The sequence below is a fragment of the Taudactylus pleione genome, unplaced genomic scaffold (genome assembly GCF_031769625.1).
Source record: "Taudactylus pleione unplaced genomic scaffold, aTauple2 ptg000437l, whole genome shotgun sequence".
Taxonomy (NCBI): Eukaryota; Metazoa; Chordata; class Amphibia; order Anura; family Myobatrachidae; genus Taudactylus; species Taudactylus pleione.
This window is the reverse complement of record NW_028284839.1, coordinates 3018418-3038729: the sequence shown is the minus strand read 5'-3', so window position 1 is coordinate 3038729 and position 20312 is coordinate 3018418.

Sequence of the window (20312 nt, the reverse complement as noted above, 5' to 3'; positions counted from 1 at the left end):
GTAGGGTCTCGTCAACCTTAATTCCCAGGGAGCTTCCTGCTCTGTTTGAGCAGGAAGCTCCCCACTGACATCACTGATGATGTCAGTGGGTCCGCCCCCAAACGGCAAGCGTTCCGACAGGAACGCCTCCATTTGGCCGGGAATGCCCCCGGCCCGCACAGCAAACGGAGCGAGCTGTAACTCAACATCGACAGCTCGCCCTGTCTGCTACGAGACCCCTAACGATGGATCACCCGTCGTTAGCCAGGTCTCGCGCATGCGCATGACGGAGCCGGCTCCGTCGTGAGCATGCGCATTGGAGCAACATCGACCCGGTTGCGAGCTCGTAGAGCTAACGACCGGGTCTGAATAAGCTCCTCAGTCTAGCATGGATTTAGTATGGTCAAAAACCATGTTGGTGATAAAAGGACCTTGTAGGTGGTCCTTTTATCACCAACACGGTTTTTGACCATATTAGATGTCTAATATTGGTGTCTAGCATTGATTTTATTTCAGTTATTTATTTACAGTGTTTTTAACTCCAACAGAGATTTCTGATATATATATTCAAATTAAATTTATATGCTCCAATATATTGTTGTTTGTATGCTCACTTAGGTCAGCGCTTCTTGTTCTCACCTTTTCATTTAGCATTTTTGATGAGGCTCAACCCCTCACATTTCAAGCAGCTGCAGACCAGTGAGTTCACTCAACAGAGTTATTTTAGTAATTTCAGCAATTTGAACATATGAGGATTATTAGGAGCACTAGCACTTATTAGTAGTGTGATTTTGCTATTAACAGGTGCCCGATGGGACAATTAAATTGTTCTGCCTTCTGGGCGCCCAAAGTCGTGGCTGCACATATTTCTGCTCGCCACCTCCTGAGGTGGCGAGCAGAAAAGTGCGAAAAGTGGTTGGGGGTGCGCAAACCAGGACTTTAGACAGGTTTAGCCGGTTTACATGGCTAAAACTGGTCTAATCGAGTGCGACAAGTGCGATAAGTAATGGGCACCCAAAAACAATTGAATTGCTATATTGGGTGAAAAAAACTATTGAATCGCCCCCCAAAGAGTTAAAGCATGGCTTTTATTCCAATCTTTATATATCCAGTTATCATCTACAGTTGTATGTATCACAGGGGTCAACTCAATGCCCGCGATGTGCCCTTGTAATGGCTATACGAAAAACAGCAACGGCACACCAAATTGTCACCAATTTGCCCAGACTTAACTTTTTTTATGCAGTCCCCATAGGGGTGCTTATTAAAATCCACCATCTCTGGGCTACTGTAAGTGGGGAATATTGACCTGCGTTCATCCGAGGCTGAACGCACATCTCCGATGGTTAGGGGTCTGCGTCTGTGCAGAATCCATTTGATCACAGTCCCTCCAAGCCTGCAGCATGATTGCGGAGTTTGGGGGGCAGAGTGGGAGAATGCCTGGTTGGTGTTCCTAGAAATGGGGGCATGTCACCCTCGTTTTCCAGCAGGGACAAGGCCAGGATCTGCATCGGTGGACGCAGATTCTTGGCCTCTTGCGTGACCAGGCACCGGCCAAACTGTGGGAAGTTTCAGCTCCTGCAGCCGACCAAAGGACCATCCATCGCGACCATTGTTCCAAGTGCTGGGATCACAAATGCAGCAAGGTGGTGTCTGACACCTCCTTCTGCATTTACATTTGAGATGGATGGATTTGCGCAGCCGCTCGTGTGCAGCTCTGCAAATCTGTCCATCTATTGATCAGGCCCTATACGTGCACGGTATAACCGGCATCACCAACGTTTGAATTGACCATTTGGAGTGCAAACACTAACACAACTCTGTTTACTGTACAGTAGGTAGGGTAGAGACAAACAGGTAGATGAAATATACTTAATATATACTACTTTGAAAAGTTGATTGCAAATGAGTTCTGGGAAATGCCAGTTCCATTTAGTGCAATAGAATAGAATTATAACACTTTGAGCTAGTAAAGTACTTCAGTATTGCTCTCAGGGTCTGATTCAGCATGGATCGCAACTTCTAAAGCGTGCACAGACGGTCGATTGTTGCGTACTGCACATGCGTTGGCATCACAGTGCGAATGCGCGAAGACCACTGCAATCAAGCAGATAACGGAGAGACATCGCAGAGTGAGTGACAGGCTGTGAGTGTTTGGGGGTGGTGACGGGGGAGTGGTCAGAGAAACGCATGCGTGCATAAATTAGCTACTGAGACAGCATAACCAGCTTGAGTACTCACTGCGTTCAGCAAAACTTGCAGTTTCGGCGGCAGGTCTGACCTGCTGTAATTCTGCGTGAGAGGCCGATGTTACTCGATGTTACCGATGTATACGCAACACTGAGTGGTATTACAGATGTGAGATAGTGGTAGTGGGCATCTCTATGATGGCTGCGTGACGGTTTTGCGATTGCATTCATTAGCATATTTTCGCAGCAGATCTCCGTGCGATTTTCGGAGCTACGATCCCTATAGCGATCCGTAACGAATCAGACCCTCAGTCTCAATAAATATAGCACAATTGTAACAATGTAATTGGTCATACTGGAATCTAATTGTGTTACAAAAGCACAGCAAAGTTCAAATTTAACACAGAATTCATTATGTAAAGTGATTTTCTTAACCAGCAGTAGACCTGAAATGTTTAGAAATGTAATTATATGTATTATTCCATCATTTGCTGGGATTAAATCCAACAGTTTGATTCTGATTTCTCCAGGGATAGATACTTCCATTGAACTAAAAAAAAACTGAAGTTGTGTTTCTGTAAATTGATTCTATTGCGAGACGCTCGATGACAAAATATAACACTTTTTTCTCCCAAAAAGAGAAGAGTAAATTAAACGAATCAGCACAACAATAAAACTGTTCATATGATATTGTATTTGATTTATTCTTAGAAAATGGTAAAAGATGTAGGCTTGTGAATTGAATAATTATTTGTAAAATGCATCTTGTTAAATTTACAGACATTCACAAAAGGATTTTCTGATGTCATTGCTTATAATTGGTGAGTTCTGATGTCGTCACTTCACTTAGGGAACTTTTGTTGATGCCCCTTTGTTGGTGCAGCACTGTGTTACAGTGGTTAGTATTGCTGCCTCACAGCTGGATGCATAGCTAGAGATGATGAACAGCGCCCAGGGCAAATAATACAGGCTCCCATTGAAAACTGGTCGTTAAAATCCTGGTAATGTGAGAGCAAGGCAGTGATAGCAATGAAAAGCACACACACACACACATCAGCAACCTGGAGGTACGCGTGTGTATATACATCAACACTAGCATGCATACAACCAGCAAAAGAACTTACTGCGTGTGTTTATGGCCCACAAGTGGGCTAGGAGGTCCTGGGTCTGATGCCTCAGATCAGACCACTGCCACTCCAGCTGGACGATGGTGCGGCCTCCGCATACGCCTGCACCTTAGTGGTGTTCCTAATAAATAGGGCCGCAGGCCCCAGTTGTCGGTCCATGACCTGCACTAGAATACGCAGCTCCCTTCGGCTGAAGCTTGTGGCTCTCATGATGGCAAAGGCAAATAATACAGTGTGCATACTTTATATAAACTCTGGAGATATCTGATTGGCTGTCCCCATAAAAATGGCTGCTTATGACAAGACAGAAGTTATTGTTTTATTCGGAATGGGATTGAAATGCTGGCAGCTGCTTCAAATCCCGACAGCGTCTGGCCGAAGGGAGAAAATCCTGACAGTGGCAGGTAAATAACCTAACCCTCCCCTCTTCCCCTCCTAACCCTAACTCTCCCTCAGGGGTGCCAAACCCTAACCTCCCCCCCTAGTGCCTAACCTCCTCCAAGCATTACCTAAACCTAACCCCCCTTCCTGCATCCTAAACCAGGCTTGCCTACCCTCCCAATTTGGTTGGAAGCCTCCCAAATATCGTGTGCTGCTCCAGACCCCCCGGAAAGGCAGGCAAGCCTCCCAGCTGCCACCTGCCCACCCAGACTACTACTAGAAACCCCCGCAGTGGGGGTGCCCGAGGACGCGATTCGCTCCCTGCTTTACAATGCATTTATTTTCGGCATTGTGAAGAGGGGGAGGGGCCACGATGACGCAATCATGTGGTCATGCCCCTGGCCTCACCCCCAAAAAATCATCATAGCTTGGCCACACCACCAGCTGCACAAAAAACAAAAATGTGAAACCGCACTGAAAAATGCTGCTTTAATGATAGTGATAATGTATCTAAAAAAATTGCCTATTTATAGGACTTGATATGTAAATGTACTCAATTAGTATCAATATTCCCAACAAATGATCATGAGACCTCAGTCCAACAGACATATTTGTTGATTAGTCCCTGGTGCTCCCCAGAGTCAGAATATAGCATGTAAACCAAAAAGAAAAAGAAAAAGGAACTCTTTGTGGGGGCACACAATAGGTACAGAGATATGGCTGATACAGCCTAGTAAAAATTAACTTTTATTAAATATATTAAAAAAGAAGAAGAGCACTTAATGAGAAAAAATATACAAACTAGTACACATACAACATATGATATAATACATAAATCAATGGAGATATATTTCTCCCAGGGGTTAATAAAGAGCCAGGTGAGATAATTGAGATCAATCAATTGAAGATATAATATGCTTAAACAGCAGTGTGGTATATCACAGACCAGGCATGCCATTTACCAATTTCTTTTAATGCCAGTTTTTCACCATGAGTCAGATTGGTTGGACATCTAGGTCTAGTTTTGGCTTTCAGATATATATCATCAAATTCTTTGGATACCGTTTTTGTGAAAACTTTAACTTCAGGGCACAAATTATCCTGTGGAAAGAAAGTAGACTTTTTCTTAACAAATGGTCTTTTTGTTGGATCCCAATTGGTCTGTCCATTGTTCCCAGATTCATTTTGAAGATCTTGTAATGCCGCTATAGCTTCCATTTCTGTATCTGTTAAATTGGATGGATTCTCTAAAGTGGCATCATGGATGTCAAGTCTTATTGTGCCTGAGTGCTGAATTGGTGATGGTGACAAATCACCATCAGATGGGGTTTCTTTGTTGGCAAACATTTTGCTAAGTAATAATTCCCTACTAAAAAGGCAAAGATCCTTTTCACAATCAAAATGATTGAAATTCTGAGTTGGGGAGAAAGACAATCCTTTACTCAGTACTGATTGTTGTGTAACAGTGAGGACATGTGTGGAGAGATTGATAATCTTGAGTTTAGAACTGGATATTGGAGTTGTTGATGTATAAGGGGATAGAGTTGGATTCAATAACCCCGAGTTTTCCTTGTGGAGTATCTCGTCGGTGATGGTGACTCCCACTGCTGTCGATTTCTTCTGCTTTTTGCGGCTCCTCCTCATCTTCCTCTGGGTTGTCTTTGTCTGCCCCTTGCTCCACGGGGGTTCCCTAAAAAATGAGGGTTGGTATTGGTGATAAATACACCCCTGTGATTCGTGGGATTAGTGTTGAACTCAGGATAATCTTGAGTGTCCTCTGTTCCAGACGACTCTGCCTCTGATGAGGTGTAGGATCCTTGATTGGTAGGAGATTCTCTCCTAAACTGAGTTTTATGCCACCTAAATACTTTCCAAGATGCAAAGTCCCTTTTATCCCTTGCAAATTTGTTCTTCTTACGTTCTATAATGGTTTGCTCATATACTGTTAGATCCTGTTTAGTTTTCTCAAAGGTATTTTGGAAGTGTGTATCACTTTCCCATTGCTCTAAGTTTTTACCAAGCTGTTCAATTTCCTTTTCACACTCTTCCAAAACCAAATGATTGTATTTCACCTGAATCTGCATCAATTCTTGGGAACATTTATGAAGACTAGTTTCCCACTCTTTTTTAAGGTTGTCACTTGCTAGTTGAAAAGCCAGAAAAACTTCAGGCCTTAGGGCCTCATTCAGACCCACTCGCAAGTGGCTGTCCGCTCACAAGTGGGTCGATGGTGTGCACTGCACATGCGCACGACGGAGGGAGCTCCGTCATGCGCATGCGCCAGACGCGACGAGCGAAAGACTTTCCTTCGCTCGTTGTGTCTGATCAAATGGGGTGTGCTGTCGATGTTGATTGACAGCACGCCCCCTTTGGTGGGCGTGCCGGGGGCGTGCCTCCCAGCCGGGGGCGTTCCCAAGGGAACGCCTACCATCAGAAGCCGGCCCACTGACATCACTAGTGATGTCAGTGGGAGTGATTTTGGCTCTGATAGAGCCAAAATCACTCCGGGCCTTGCAGTTGAGAAACTCAACTGCAGGCTCTGGCTCGCAGTGGCGATGGTCGCGATGGTCAAGACCATCGCGGCCATCAACCTGCACGCTCGTATAGGCTGTGGGTGGTGACCCACAGCTATACGAGCGTCCAGGAGGACGCTCCATAATTATGGAGGTGGGCCCTGATTCAGAGCGAGCGCTCTGGTCAGAGCGTCCGGCTCTGAATCAGGGCCTTAGTCCCCTCGGGGAAATTTTATGTTTGAGATAATTATCAAGTGTGGTAAGGTCCCAGGAAACTCTAACTTGTTTCTGGAGGGCATATTTTAATTTTAAATAATCATCCTCCCAATTTCTATGGGGTTCTATATGGGCAATATCACTGGGAAAAATATCTTCTAAATTTTCATTATTCTTGCGTCTAGCTGAAAGTTCCTTTTGTAAGTTAAAGCTCATTATCAAAAAGGTATTTATTCAGGGAAATGGTAAGTTTGATATGTTAAAGAATTGTTGCTACTATTTTTATATGGCAGAATTTTTCGTGCAGGTTATCCAAGAATGACTGAATAGAGTCAGTCTCATTTACAAGATGCACAAAAAACAAAAACGGGAAACCGCACTGAAAACTGCTGCTATAATGATAGTGATAATGTATCTAAAAAAATTGCCTATTTAAAGGAGCTGCTCATTGTAGCATTGTATTAGGGAGCTGACTGATTTTACATATACTTTGTTTCCTTTAGTAATTTGTATAATGACTATACTCTGTTTGCTTAGTGAATTATCTCTAATTTCCATTTTTTCTTCATTATGATATTTTATTTGCGAAAAATACAAGGTATTTACAGGGTTTAAATAATTAGGAACTAAACATAAACAACAATAACTAACATACATTTTGGTATTTGCATTTATCTTTAATATTTATTCTCAATCCCTCCTTTTTCTCAGTGGCACCTTTCATTGTAGCAGCATATTATTGGTATTAATTAGTGGTTATTAAATCCTACATTTGTTCTATACATTGCCATTTTTTGAGCCTTCTCATTTGCCAATACATATGCCTGTCAATTTTTGACCTTATACTATTGGACTACAGACTCTGTATACTCATAGGCTCTATAATCAGTCAGTCAATGAAAGGGCTATGCGATTGGACAGCCACAGATACTAAACAAATCAAATGGTCAGATAAACTGTTGGCGCTTCTAAGTAAGCTGCAGCCCCTTCAAAATAATCTTCCCTAAAAGATCTAGACAAATGTTGGAGAAACAGAGATTGAAGGATGGCGCTGCTTGCTATGTCACAAAATAACAGTAATAAGGAGGGTGGATACTTATCCGTAAAAGTAGAACTATTAGTGTCCCTCTTAAGATGATAATTTTCTTTTTTTTCTTTTACCAAAGGCTCCGTAGACACATAAAATAAAGGATGTATATGGTGTCAGTGTGATGATATATAAAATGATGGAACACATCAAACTCGCTGGAGAACAATCGTAAAAAGATAGACTGAGGCGTACCCCAACTCACTGATACAGAGGTGGGTGTACTCCTATATCGTTATCTTTATCATCCAATGATAGTGCACATATCCCAAAGCTTCTGGTTATAAACACCCCATAATGGTGTCTTCCATTTCAGGTTTATTTAGCATATGGGTATCTTTACCATCCAATAATGGTGCACATGTCCCTTGTGTTACCACTTGACAAGAGATTACGTGAATATAAAGAACAGGCGTACCCCAACTCACTGAGTAAGAGATGGGTATATTCTTATAATGGTATCTTTAAATCCAAAGTTCATAGAACCAAATCTGGACACACAGCTAAACTTCCACAAATGTGACAAGATGTGTAGACGTATCTTTAACCCAAGATGGAATTTGAGAGCAGAAGGCGTACCGGTACTCACAAAGCTTCTAGTGGTAAACAATCTATAAAGGTATCTTTCATTTCCGGTAATTTAAGAGTCTCCCTTGCGTGGCATATGTGCATTTCCTCCCGCAATCCAAGGATAACGAGTAGTTGTATAAAAATAAATGTAATTTTAATATAAACAAATGATTACATGAATCCAAATAGGTAAAAAAACATTCTCAAGAGGGATCAGCTGCGTGGTAACAAATTGAGGCAATCTTGGTGCGGAGATAATAAGGTCTGGATCCCGATTATGCAAAAGACTGGATCGTAAATATGCAGTTCTCCAACACCTACCTCAAGTGTGTGTACCCACCGCAGCGGTCCCCATGAGAAGGTCACCTTCCAGCCCAACGCGTTTCGAGAATAACTCTCTTTATCAAGGCATGAAGGTGAGTGTTCAATCCTCTGTTTATATACATATCCCCATGTGATTTCAAAAATGGTGTCTCTTCTCCTTCCGGTCCGCGCTGTGTATCCCCGTTTGTTTTCCGCTAAGGAAACAACAACAGCCGACCGCTCTTCAATGTTTCCATATCTCTGTCCGCTGATGTGAATACCGGACCTTCCCATCTTTGAAATCATTGTCACCCACTCTTTATCCAATCATTTCAAAAATGTGCATCAATATTCAATTCAACACATTAGAAGATTTTTAGTGTTAATACATGTGAAGACAACTTGGAGAGATAAGAACATTGAAAGTAACTTGGCCAAGACCGAGATGAAAACGATTTTTAAACTTAAAACTCTTCATCCAAAAGGCCTTAATCAAGATTTTGAGTTGAAATGGTTTTTATAAAAATATTGGTCCCTTAATATATTTTACATCACTTCTATAGATTGAATTCCTTCACATTGTAAATATATGTTGATTTAAGATTTCAGACGCTTCAATTTTATGACATGTATTTTTTATTAATGTTTTATAATATTTTATTGTCACTTATATTGATACTACACTTTATTTAATAGAACCAGCAAGGCTATTTACATTGCCTGTGAAAGATATCAAGTTATAAGAAACTCTGTTTATTCAAGAAAAACTATCCCCCAGAATCCTATGGGATATGATGACGACTTCCGGTGTATTTTCGGAGAATTTACCTGATATGAATCCTCTCACTGCACAGATGGGAAGGTCCGGTATTCACATCAGCGGACAGAGATATGGAGACATTGAAGAGCGGTTGGCTGTTGTTGTTTTCTTAGCGGAAAACAAACGGGGATACACAGCGCGGACCGGAAGGAGAAGAGACGCCATTTTTGAAATCACATGGGGATATGTATATAAACAGAGGACTGAACACTCACCTTCATGCCTTGATAAAGAGAGTTATTCTCGAAACGCGTTGGCCTGGAAGGTGACCTTCTCACGGGGACCGCTGCGGTGGGTACACACACTTGAGGTAGGTGTTGGAGAACTGCATATTTACGATCCAGTCTTTTGCATAATCGGAATCCGGACCCTATTATCTCCGCACCCAGATTGCCTCAATTTGTTACCACGCAGCTGATCCCTCTTGAGAATGTTTTTTTACTTATTTGGATTCATGTAATCGTTTGTTTATATTAAAATTACATTTATTTTTATACAACTACTCGTTATCCTTGGATTGCGGGAGGAATGGCACATATCCCACGCAAGGGAGACTGTTAAATTACCGGAAATGAAAGATACCTTTATAGGTTGTTTACCACTAGAAGCTTTGTGAGTACCGGTACGCCTTCTGCTCTCAAATTCCATCTTGTGTTAAAGATCTGTCTACACATCTTGTCACATTTGTGGAAGTTTAGCTGTGTGTCCAGATTTGGTTCTATGAACTTTGGATTTAAAGATACCATTATAAGAATATACCCATCTCTTACTCAGTGAGTTGGGGTATGCCTGTTCTTTATATTCACGTAATCTCTTGTCAAGTGGTAACACAAGGGACATGTGCACCATTATTGGATGGTAAAGATACCCATATGCTAAATAAACCTGAAATGGAAGACACCATTATGGGGTGTTTATAACCAGAAGCTTTGGGATATGTGCACTATCATTGGATGATAAAGATAACGATATAGGAGTACACCCACCTCTGAATCAATGAGTTGGGGTACGCCTCAGTCTATCTTTTTACGATTGTTCTCCAGCGAGTTAGATGTGTTCCATCATTTTATATATCATCACACTGACACCATATACATCCTTTTTTTTATGTGTCTACGGAGCCTTTGGTAAAAGAAAAAAAAGAAAATTATCATCTTAAGAGGGACACTAATAGTTCTACTTTTACGGATAAGTATCCACCCTCCTTATTACTGTTATTTTGTGACATAGCAAGCAGCGCCATCCTTCAATCTCTGTTTCTCCAGCCACAGATACTAGTATGGTGCACCGCCACTGAGACTACAGGGTGAGACTGTGAACATGCCTGACAATGGCGAAACGCGCGTCACACTTCCAGTTCACGTGATGCGCACACATTGACACCGGCTTCTACTCCAGACACAGCGGCATGCACTTGTCCCACTGACATCACCGCAGACTGTACTGCTGGACTGCTAGCTGATCAGGTAAGTGGCGCATACCCCCTGCACTGCCTAGCGCATCAGGGCAGATGGCCACGAATCCTATCAGCTATCTTTCTACTGACATCTTACTGCAGCACATGCGACATTATTCCAGAGAGACCATTGATTGTTAAATTTTCTTTCTTTTTCTGCAACAGGTGAAACATGAACAGTTATACTGTCATCTGACAATATGCCATACAACATGTTATATTAACTAGGTCTAGAAATATTTGTTATCTGGGACATATGAGCAGCAATATTGGATTGTAGTGTATATTCCAACAGTAACTTAATAGAGTGCATGCAGGCATCAGTATCACAATAATTAACATGATAAATGAGAATAGTATTTACTATACTACATGCCTGGTCTGTGATTAACTGGCGACATACCACACTGCTGTTTAAGCATAATATATCTTCAATTGATTGATCTCAATTATCTCGCCTGGCTCTTTATTAACCCCTGGGAGAAATATATCTCCTTTGATTTATGTATTATATGTTGTATGTGTACTACTTTGTATGTTTTTTCTCATTAAGTGCTCTTCTTCCTTTTTAATATATTTAATAAAAGTAAATTTTTACTAGGCTGTATCAGCCATATCTCTGTACCTATTGTGTGACCCCAAAAAAAGTTATTTTTCTTTTTGGTTTCCACGCCACCAGCTGTAAGCAGGCATTTAGCTCCCTCCCGGAAGGAGGGAGCTGAATGTCGGCAAGCATGACCTAAACCTAACCCTCCTGGGGGTGTGCCTAACCCTAACCTCCCCTGGTGACACCTAACCTTAACCTCCCCCCTTCCTCTAGCCTAACCTACCTGGGAGTTGCCTAACCCTAAGTCCCCTGGGGTGCCTGAAAACAAAACCCTCCCCCCGCGACTAAGAGGATGGGCAGCCAGGACTTACCTCGTTTGGGCCCTTTTCATACTGGATTCCGGCGTCGGGATTAAGATAGGCGACGGTATCTCAACATTGGGATTGTGACCGGCGGCTTTGCGGCCACCAGTCACATAACTACATACCATTTTATTCTAGTTACAGATAACTCCAAATGTAATTACAATCACCATACAGCAGGTGTCTTACCCAGTGCCAGAGCTGTCATACACATGTGCGGCATAATAGAGATCCGATGGAATGTGGGTCTAACTTGGAAGGATGGTTTTATAGGCGTATGTTAATTTCAGATATATGCATATTGATTGCGTATGTAAGCGGGCGCTTTTCCATGCGTTTGCTTATGCCAATAAATAGCCTTAGCTGGTTTTAGGACTTTGGCAGTCATGGAGAAAGGGTGTTACTCTGTGGATTACTGCTATTCAGTGATACACAATTTTTTGGAAGAATTTAGAAGGGAAGTTTCAGATGAAAATCTGCATTTGGACACACTTGCAGATGTGGATGGTGATACTGTGGCTATGGCTACATCAGATGTTCCTCCTCTACCTCCTCCAAACACATCACCTCCAAATATGTGTGCCACAACTGCAGATGATTATTCAGCATCATCAGATGGCAAGGTACAAGATCTAAGTGTTAGTGGGAGAGTAACTAATATGTTTATACAAGAGGTACTTACCAGATTTTATAGTGGGACCAATGTTCCACTTATAGAACATGGACAGTTCTGGCTTGAAATTTGCAACAAAATAAATTCTGAGCACTTCCAGGATTATACAACCACATACCTGTGGAAAAGGTAAGAATTTTAAACAACAATATAATACCCCCAAAAAAACAGGTAGTCTCATATCTGCAAATTTAAAATATAACAGTTTTTTGTTGCTAATTTTAATTGAATAAATAAATATGTGTTGTTATAGATGTTAAACAGTCAACTTTTAACATACAAAGAAAATTATTTTAATAAATCTCCCACAAAAAAAAAAACTTATTAGATGGAGTGACCTTCACAGCCGACTTCGGACAAAGATAAAATCCCAGAACAAGTACCAAAAAGGGCCACGGGATCCACCTACCTGAGATCTTGCAATTGAACCAAAATGATTTAAAACTGTTGGTCACCTTGGAACGGAGGTTGTTGGCAGATGCAGACCTATTACATCTGGTGTTGTCTGCCAAAGATGCACCACATGCTGTGTCTGGTACGTTTTTTTAAAGCCCTGTCTCTGTATCTGTCTCTTTAGGTGTCAATTCCAATTTTTTATTTATTTCAGGAGATGTTGAGTCTGAAAGGCTGCAGTCGGATGGAGGGGGGCATCCATCATCTGTGTCACCTCAAACCACCACTACCACCAATGCCCAAGTCATCGATGGGCTTAGGGTGGCAGTGGATCGACAAACTGCAGCCATTAAGGACATGCACAAAACAATCTAGACCAGTATGGGGAAGCAAACCTCTGTTCTAAGGGAAATCAACCAAGAATCCTGGGAGATAAAAGATCGACTTCCTGCCCAAGTGAGTGCTCGAAGGAGGTGGACAAGTGCCCTGCCCTGGCAGGAACCAGCTATGGCCAGGGTACACAACGGTCCACCCGGATACAGGATTTTTCTTCTCCTGAGTCGACTGTGAAGCATCAGTTTCCCAGAAAGATTTTTGTTGCAAATTTCAAACCAGATCTTTCCATGAGCTTTGGGAACTGTTGCCTACTAATAGATCCGAATACTTGAATAAGTTTCAGGAAAGATAAGCACCCTGTTTAGTGATGGAATAATGCTAGTTCACCAGGGGTTAAAGGAAGGAGGGAGGGTACCCAGGATTGTGTCCATCAAAAATAATAGCCTATGGCATAAAGGGCAGGGCCCCTACTATTCATTATAAAAAGTCTGGAAGAGGAGCCATCTTCCTCTTTTCCAGTTCACCGTTTAGAGCTATTTCTCTGCAATTCATCTGTCCCACTCCATCTCCAGCCAACTTCTCCCCCTGTGTCCTTACACCCCACTGCTTTTTCCCAGCAACCCCTTTTCCACCAACACGCCCCCTGCTTCTGCCCTCGGCGTCCCCTCTTCACCTTCCTCAGCTCCTGCCATCCGGCTCCCTCATCACGCTGTTTACTCGAGCAGCTGTTTCCACAGACAGCAGAGCGTGATGCCTCGGATGCCTCCTCTCCCAGCGCCAGCCCTCCGTCCTCTCTCCACTCGCCGCCTACTACATCACGGGGTGCTCCGCAAGCTCACGGGACCCCCACCTGCCTGCACACCCACACCCCCCTACCCAGGCCTCACCGCATTCTTCTCTAATGGCGGGCTCAACTCCCGACATTCTGGCAGCCATTTTAGCCCCAGCCAGCAGCAGCCACCTTCTACACCGGTGTGCAAGCAGCATAAAAAAAAAAGTGTGTTTTAAAATTTCCACAGCAGTCTCATCTGCCAAGAAAAGTTTTCAGTTGGCTCATGAAAGCGTAGGAAGTGGCACTTACCATTCCATATTTAAAAAAAATAATTATAATGTTTTAAACTTTGCAAGAGTTCCCATAATCCCCCCGCTCCCCTCCATTTGCCCCTCCCCTCCTTTTGCCATCACCCCCTGCAATATGCCTTGGCCCCGGGTTTCCCCTACCTGAGTTTCAATAATGCACAGTACAACAAGGAGTCGGGCATAAGTACATGAGTATTTACATGCAGTGTGGTAACGGCCATCGTCCAGCAATGCAGCCATTTTTGGGCGTGCAGAAGCAGGTCGAGGGAATAATGAAACGAGCAGAAAGGGGGTATTAAATCAGGCACCCCCTGCCTACTAATGCGAGTGAACCGTGTCAGTATTTGATCGCTATCCCCCTTTGGAGGAAGTGGTCTGTTTTGTTAGAGGATTTTTATTTGGGTTGGCGCTCGTAACCGAGCATAAATCTTCAGTCCATACGCGATCACCTGGAAGTCGTTCGTTGTGGATTGGTAACGGAGGTTAGATTGGGGCTCATGCGTTGCCCTTTCTTGTCATTCCCTTGAGGGGGTTATGCATCTCATATTTGGGTTTTGTACCTAAGAGAGTGATGAGCGAGTTTAGATTGGTCCAGCATCTTTCCTACCCAGAAGGCTGATCCATCAGCGATGCATTCGACCCGGCAGTTTGCCGAGCGGTTTACCAATCCTTCGAGCAAGCATTGGAGAGGGTACAAGTTTTGGTGGGCAAGCACCCCACACTAAAGTGGATATCGGATCCACTTTCCGATTATTGCCATTTTCCTTGTATCTTTCCTGTATATGGGATGTACAGTCGCTGAGGCTTATTCTGCAGATAAGTGATTTTCAACGGGTTGTTCTGTTTACTGTTCCATTTGCAAGGTGCGTGCAAGCACGTACACATCAAGGGGGGGTGGTGGTTCACTATTGGGATGATTTGTTACTGGGGCCAGCCAGCGGTTTTTCGTTTGGGATCTGCTTTTCATTACAGGCACTTTTATAGATTTCTAGGCGTACCATTTTTTTTTTCCAGCGGCAGGACAAGGGTCCCCCTTTTACACGTTTGTCCTATACTGTATATATGGGAATAGATATAGACACTTTGCTAGGTCTTTGTCGATTACTTTTGGGTAAAGTTAGTGAATTGTAGAAATTATTGGGGAGGTGTCACTAAAAGCAATTTCATTCGCTTCTAGGCCTTTTGAATTTTGATTGTAGTGTATTACCCATGGGCAGGAAATTTTGTAGTCACTTGGGACACATCACAGACAGGATCACAAAATCTCAACTTTTTTTGCTTATCTCAAGAATTGTGGGAGGACCTGCACATTTGGTTTGGTAATTTTTTGGGAGTTCAACGGGTTTTAGAATTAGCTACCAGCTCGGTGGACAATTCCGAACTTCAGTTTATTTAAGGACACGTCTAGTTACATAGGTTTCAGGGCGTTCTCAGAGGGCAAATTGTACATGGAAGATTCTTGGAGGCGGCAAGATTTACTTGCTAGTTGTTAAGGAAACACCTCTGGAATAATGCAAAATCACATGGACATGAAATATTAAACAAAAATATTTATTGAGGGTTGGAAGTGATGGCAGGGCAATTCAGATGAATTTTTTTAAAAAATGAATAAGCAGGGTACACAGGAACAGTGCTGGAAATACAGATCTACCATGAATAATTGACTGCAGACTGGTGAGTAAACACAGGTTTCAAGATTGTGATGGAGATAAATGGTTCAGATATGCAAAAAGTCCATACACTTCCATAGGCTGGAGACACAGAGCTTGTAAGGGTAATACACTTGTATTGCAGGCAGGAAGATCCCAATGAACAAGACAGACTGAACTCGACCACAGACCAAATGTAATACAAGACAAACAGACAAACAATGACCAGCACTCACTGCTGGTTGCAGACTGACTATAAGGCTGGCAGACAGGTGTGACTCATGGGGCGGAATTCAGTTGTTTTTGTTGCCCGCTTCTCCCGTCTAAAGTGACAGGAGTTCGCGGGCCGCCTATACAATTGATCCAGATTTTCGTGCTGATCGCGCCCAAAGTGGTCGGGTTTAGCCGCGTAAAGCAGCTAAACCCGACCAAAGTGCTGGGCGCAATGTCGAAAAGTGATGTTTGGGCGCCCAAACATGTCACTTTTCGCACATTTCAGCTCTCATCCCCCAGGGGCTGCGAGCTGAAATGTAGCACTGGCAGCTGATCGTGCCCAACAGGAGCAAGAACTGAATAGCTCCATCGGGCGCGATGGGGGCAGGAATCAATTGAATTCCGCCCATGATGTGATAATCACAGATTCACCAGAGAGCAGCACTCAGGTCAGGACCAGAACATATCTGAAAGATCTGGTGACCCTACCGTTGAAAAAGCAAACAAAACAGAAATCACAAACAGAGAATACTAACACTAGTAGGCTGTTTTTTGGATTTGTTTCCAATCATGATTACAGTACAGATCTGGGCTACCAAACTCAGCGACAGGGGGATGGTGTTCTGCCGAGATTTTTTGGGCATAGTTTAATGCGATAAATATTTCCGGTACCAAGTCCCCCTCGGCTTTGCGGTTGTTGGGGTGCTTTTTACCCCTTTGTCTGTTTGCGCAGGATCATAGATTTTAGGACACGTCATGTTCCAGGCATGGTGAACGGGATAGGAGATGTCCTTGTCTCATTGTCAATGGGATAGGTTTTGGGTTCTGGCCTCCCTCTTTTGTGATATACACGGCTTAACTTGTCCTGTTCATATCGACTGATTGTCGCACCGGCATTTGAGTGGTTTGCATTGATGTTGGCACCACGTACACTGAGGATTCAGTCAACGGCTTGTAATGATTCGCAAGGTTTCTTAGCTTACAAGGGCGAGGGAGGTACACCTTTCCATGCCTACAGGTTAGAATAGTTTGGAAATGGCTTGAGCGAAGTCGTTCCAAAGTGGCCATGTCAGCTGCTGTCCGTCGTGCGCATGCGCGAGACCTGAATAACGATGGCCAAGCCGTCATTATGGGTCTCGCTACAAAGGGGGCATGCTGTCGATGGTGATTGACAGCACGCCCCCTTAGGTGGGCGTGCCGGGGGCGTGGCTGCTCAGACAGAGGCATTCCCATGGGAACGCCTACCGTCTGGGGCCGGCCCCTCTGACATCACTAGTGATGTCAGTGGGAGTGCTTTTGGCTCTGATAGAGCCAAAAGCACTCCAGGGCTTGCGGCAACAAGACCCTACCGCAAGGGTCTCGTCGCAAGCCCGATGGTCGCGATGGTCTTGACCATCGCGACCATCATTTTGGCCGCTCACTATAGCTGTGGATGGTCACCCACAGCTATGCAAGCGGCCAGGAGGCCGCTCTAAAATTCAGATGGACGGCTCTGATTCAGAGCGATCGCTCTGTCAGACCGTCCGGCTCTGAATCAGGGCCACTGGCTCCTCCACGCCACTCAGACACCATTATCCAGGATTCACTTTACAAGGGTTTTTCACAACTGTTTGATTGCTTTAGATTTGCCGCTAGAACAATTTGGTACACATATTCAGGAATGGGGCAGTAACCTGCATGGTAGCTGCAGGTGCTTCCTTTGACACCGTAAAACATTTAGGTCAATGGTAGTCGTCAGCCTGTAAGAATTTAGTTGTGGGGGGATTGTTGCGTAGTTAGCAGTACTTCTTGCAAGTCTGTTAGGAAACCTAGGGGCCTTATGTCTACTGCCGCTTTGGAGTTTGAAGGGCTTTTCAGTTTTGTCCTCATAGAGATTTTCTGTTTTTCACCTTCAGATGGGTCACCCAACTATTCTTTTCCTTCCCTTGGCTAGGCTGTTTTTTCAATAAATTGTAAAGGTGCATACAGACAACGATTTTTTGAATGATTATCGTTAACGATATTGTTTATCGTTCAATCACTGAAAAAATCGCTCACTTTCTGAGTTAAAACGATGAACAATTATCGTTCATGCGTGTTCATTTTTGTAGTTTGCAGTTCAGTCAGACTGACCAACTCGACAATTTTCAGTAAGGGAATATGCTAAAATCATTTGTAGTTAAAAAAAATCGTTCAATACATTTAGTAAATGAACGATTTTAGTAAACGATTTTTGTTAATTTTTCCCTCGAAAATCGTTTACTAAAATCATTCATTTACAAAATCGTTGTGTGTGTATGCGGCTTATAGCCTACCTGGATGTGATTAACCTCTTTTAACACTCATTTATCTATTGGGCTAATAAGCATCCTTTAGCATTTCAGGCCCAACATTTATTAGGTAGGTACTAATAGATTCAGTGGTTCGGGGAAGGTGGTCTGGACGCCATGTTGAGAGGACGCTTGTGAGAGAACTCTGCTGGCTGCTCACCTGCTGCTGGAGCTGTTGCCACTGCTGCCGGAGCCTGGACGAGCTTGTGTCGCGGCTCTTGGCGGTGTAGCCAAGCTGGGAGAACATAAGAGGCCCCCCGAGTCTGGCGGGGCAGCGTCGGGCTGGCTGGGACACGCTGTCTTTAATTCCACATAGGTGTCCGTGTGGTTATTTCTAGTTAGTAGTTTATGTGAGTTAATTAGCATAATGTAAAATTCAAACAATGGGTGACTTATTAAATCTGGTTATTGCCTCTGTAGCATACTTGCCTATCCTCCCGATTTGGTCGGGAGCCTCCCAAAAATCGGGTGGTGCTCCTGGCCTCCTGGGAAGGCAGGCAAGCCTCCTGCAGGTTGCCGACCCCTCCCCCCCCCTCGATGAGTGAGAATCCCCGGCAGCAGGGGGGCCTGTGACACGATTCACGCCAAATTGCATCATTTTGGCCACTTCCCCGATTTTGCCGATCTGGCTGCCCTCTCCCAGAAGGGGAAGCCAGAATGTCGGCATGTCTGCTCTGTAATACATATCAATCCTGCTAATACTTAGAACGTGTATCTTACCATTATATGGTTTGTGTGTTTAAGTTGTGGCAGACACATTTGGAGGTGATTTTGTTTATGGAGGAAGTGAAGTAAGGACATTTGGTGATGCCACAGTTGTCACAGATCTGCAAGTGTGCACCCCTTCCAAATTGTGCCTAAAAATGGTGTATTATCATTATTATTTATTGTGTTTTGTGAACTCTTAATTTGTTGATATTATTTTTGGTTTTTAGTGATAATAAATAGTTCATAAGTTAAGAAAAAAATTATACGTCTGTGATTGTTATTTTAACCCCCCCCAAAAAAACAAAAAACAAATATGCATTACTAACAATTTTAACAAATTCAATAGTGAGTGGCCCTACAGCTGCTTTGGAACTACACATCCAAGCATGGCCTGCCATAGTATTGCTATTAAGGCATGTAATTACTGTGGAACAGCATGCTGGGATGTGCAGTTCCACAGCAGCAGGAGAGGAGCACAATTAGACCAACACATTTGTTTCAAACAACTATTCCTAAGTTTTCAATTACATTCTTGTATTGCACAATTTGTAATGTTTTATACAAGGAACATGATGTAAACTTTTAGGGCACTGATATTTATTTGCAAAATGTAAACACATCACATATTGGGCTCTATTTATTAACATTATATTTGGTACTTCCGTATCTTTGCGGCCCCCTGATGAATGTGTGTTGAAGATGCAAAAGTAGCGTAAACTTCAGGAAATACTATTCGGACCTTTGCGGGCACGGTGGCTCGCTTCGCTCGCCACATGGATTTGTTCCCCCTCCATGCCCACTTGGATGGTAGGGAATGATGTTTGACACAAGCTTATATGCCAGTGTCCAACATCATTCCCGACCATCCAACGTCATTCCCTACCATCCAAGTGGGCATGGAGGGGGAATAAATCCATGTGGCGAGCTAAGTGAGCCACTTTGCCTGCAGCGTGGCGAGGGTCCGAATAGTATTTCCTAAAGTTTATGCTACTTACGTATTATCACTGAATAGTGAAGATACGCAAGTAGCGAAACCAGGGGCCACAAAGTACCTTATTTTTACTAAAATAAAGTAAAAAAGGGTGTTTTCACACCATTTTCACATTATTTTAGTATCACCTATATTTACTAAAGGGCAATTGGAGCAGAATTCATAAAATTATACTTCAAACCCTAATATCACATATTTTTAGTAATCAGATCGCATTTCCCATAATTGTAATGGGAAATGCGATCTGCCTGGGATTTACTAAAAATATATTGTGAAAAAATACCGGGGGCGGCCCTGTGATAATAACGCCACCTAGAGGTGACGTTATCAAGAGTCTCCCCCAGTTACCAGACTCCTGCTCTGCTCTAACAGGCAGAGCAGAGCCCGGAGCTGGCCACAGTGATCAGCTT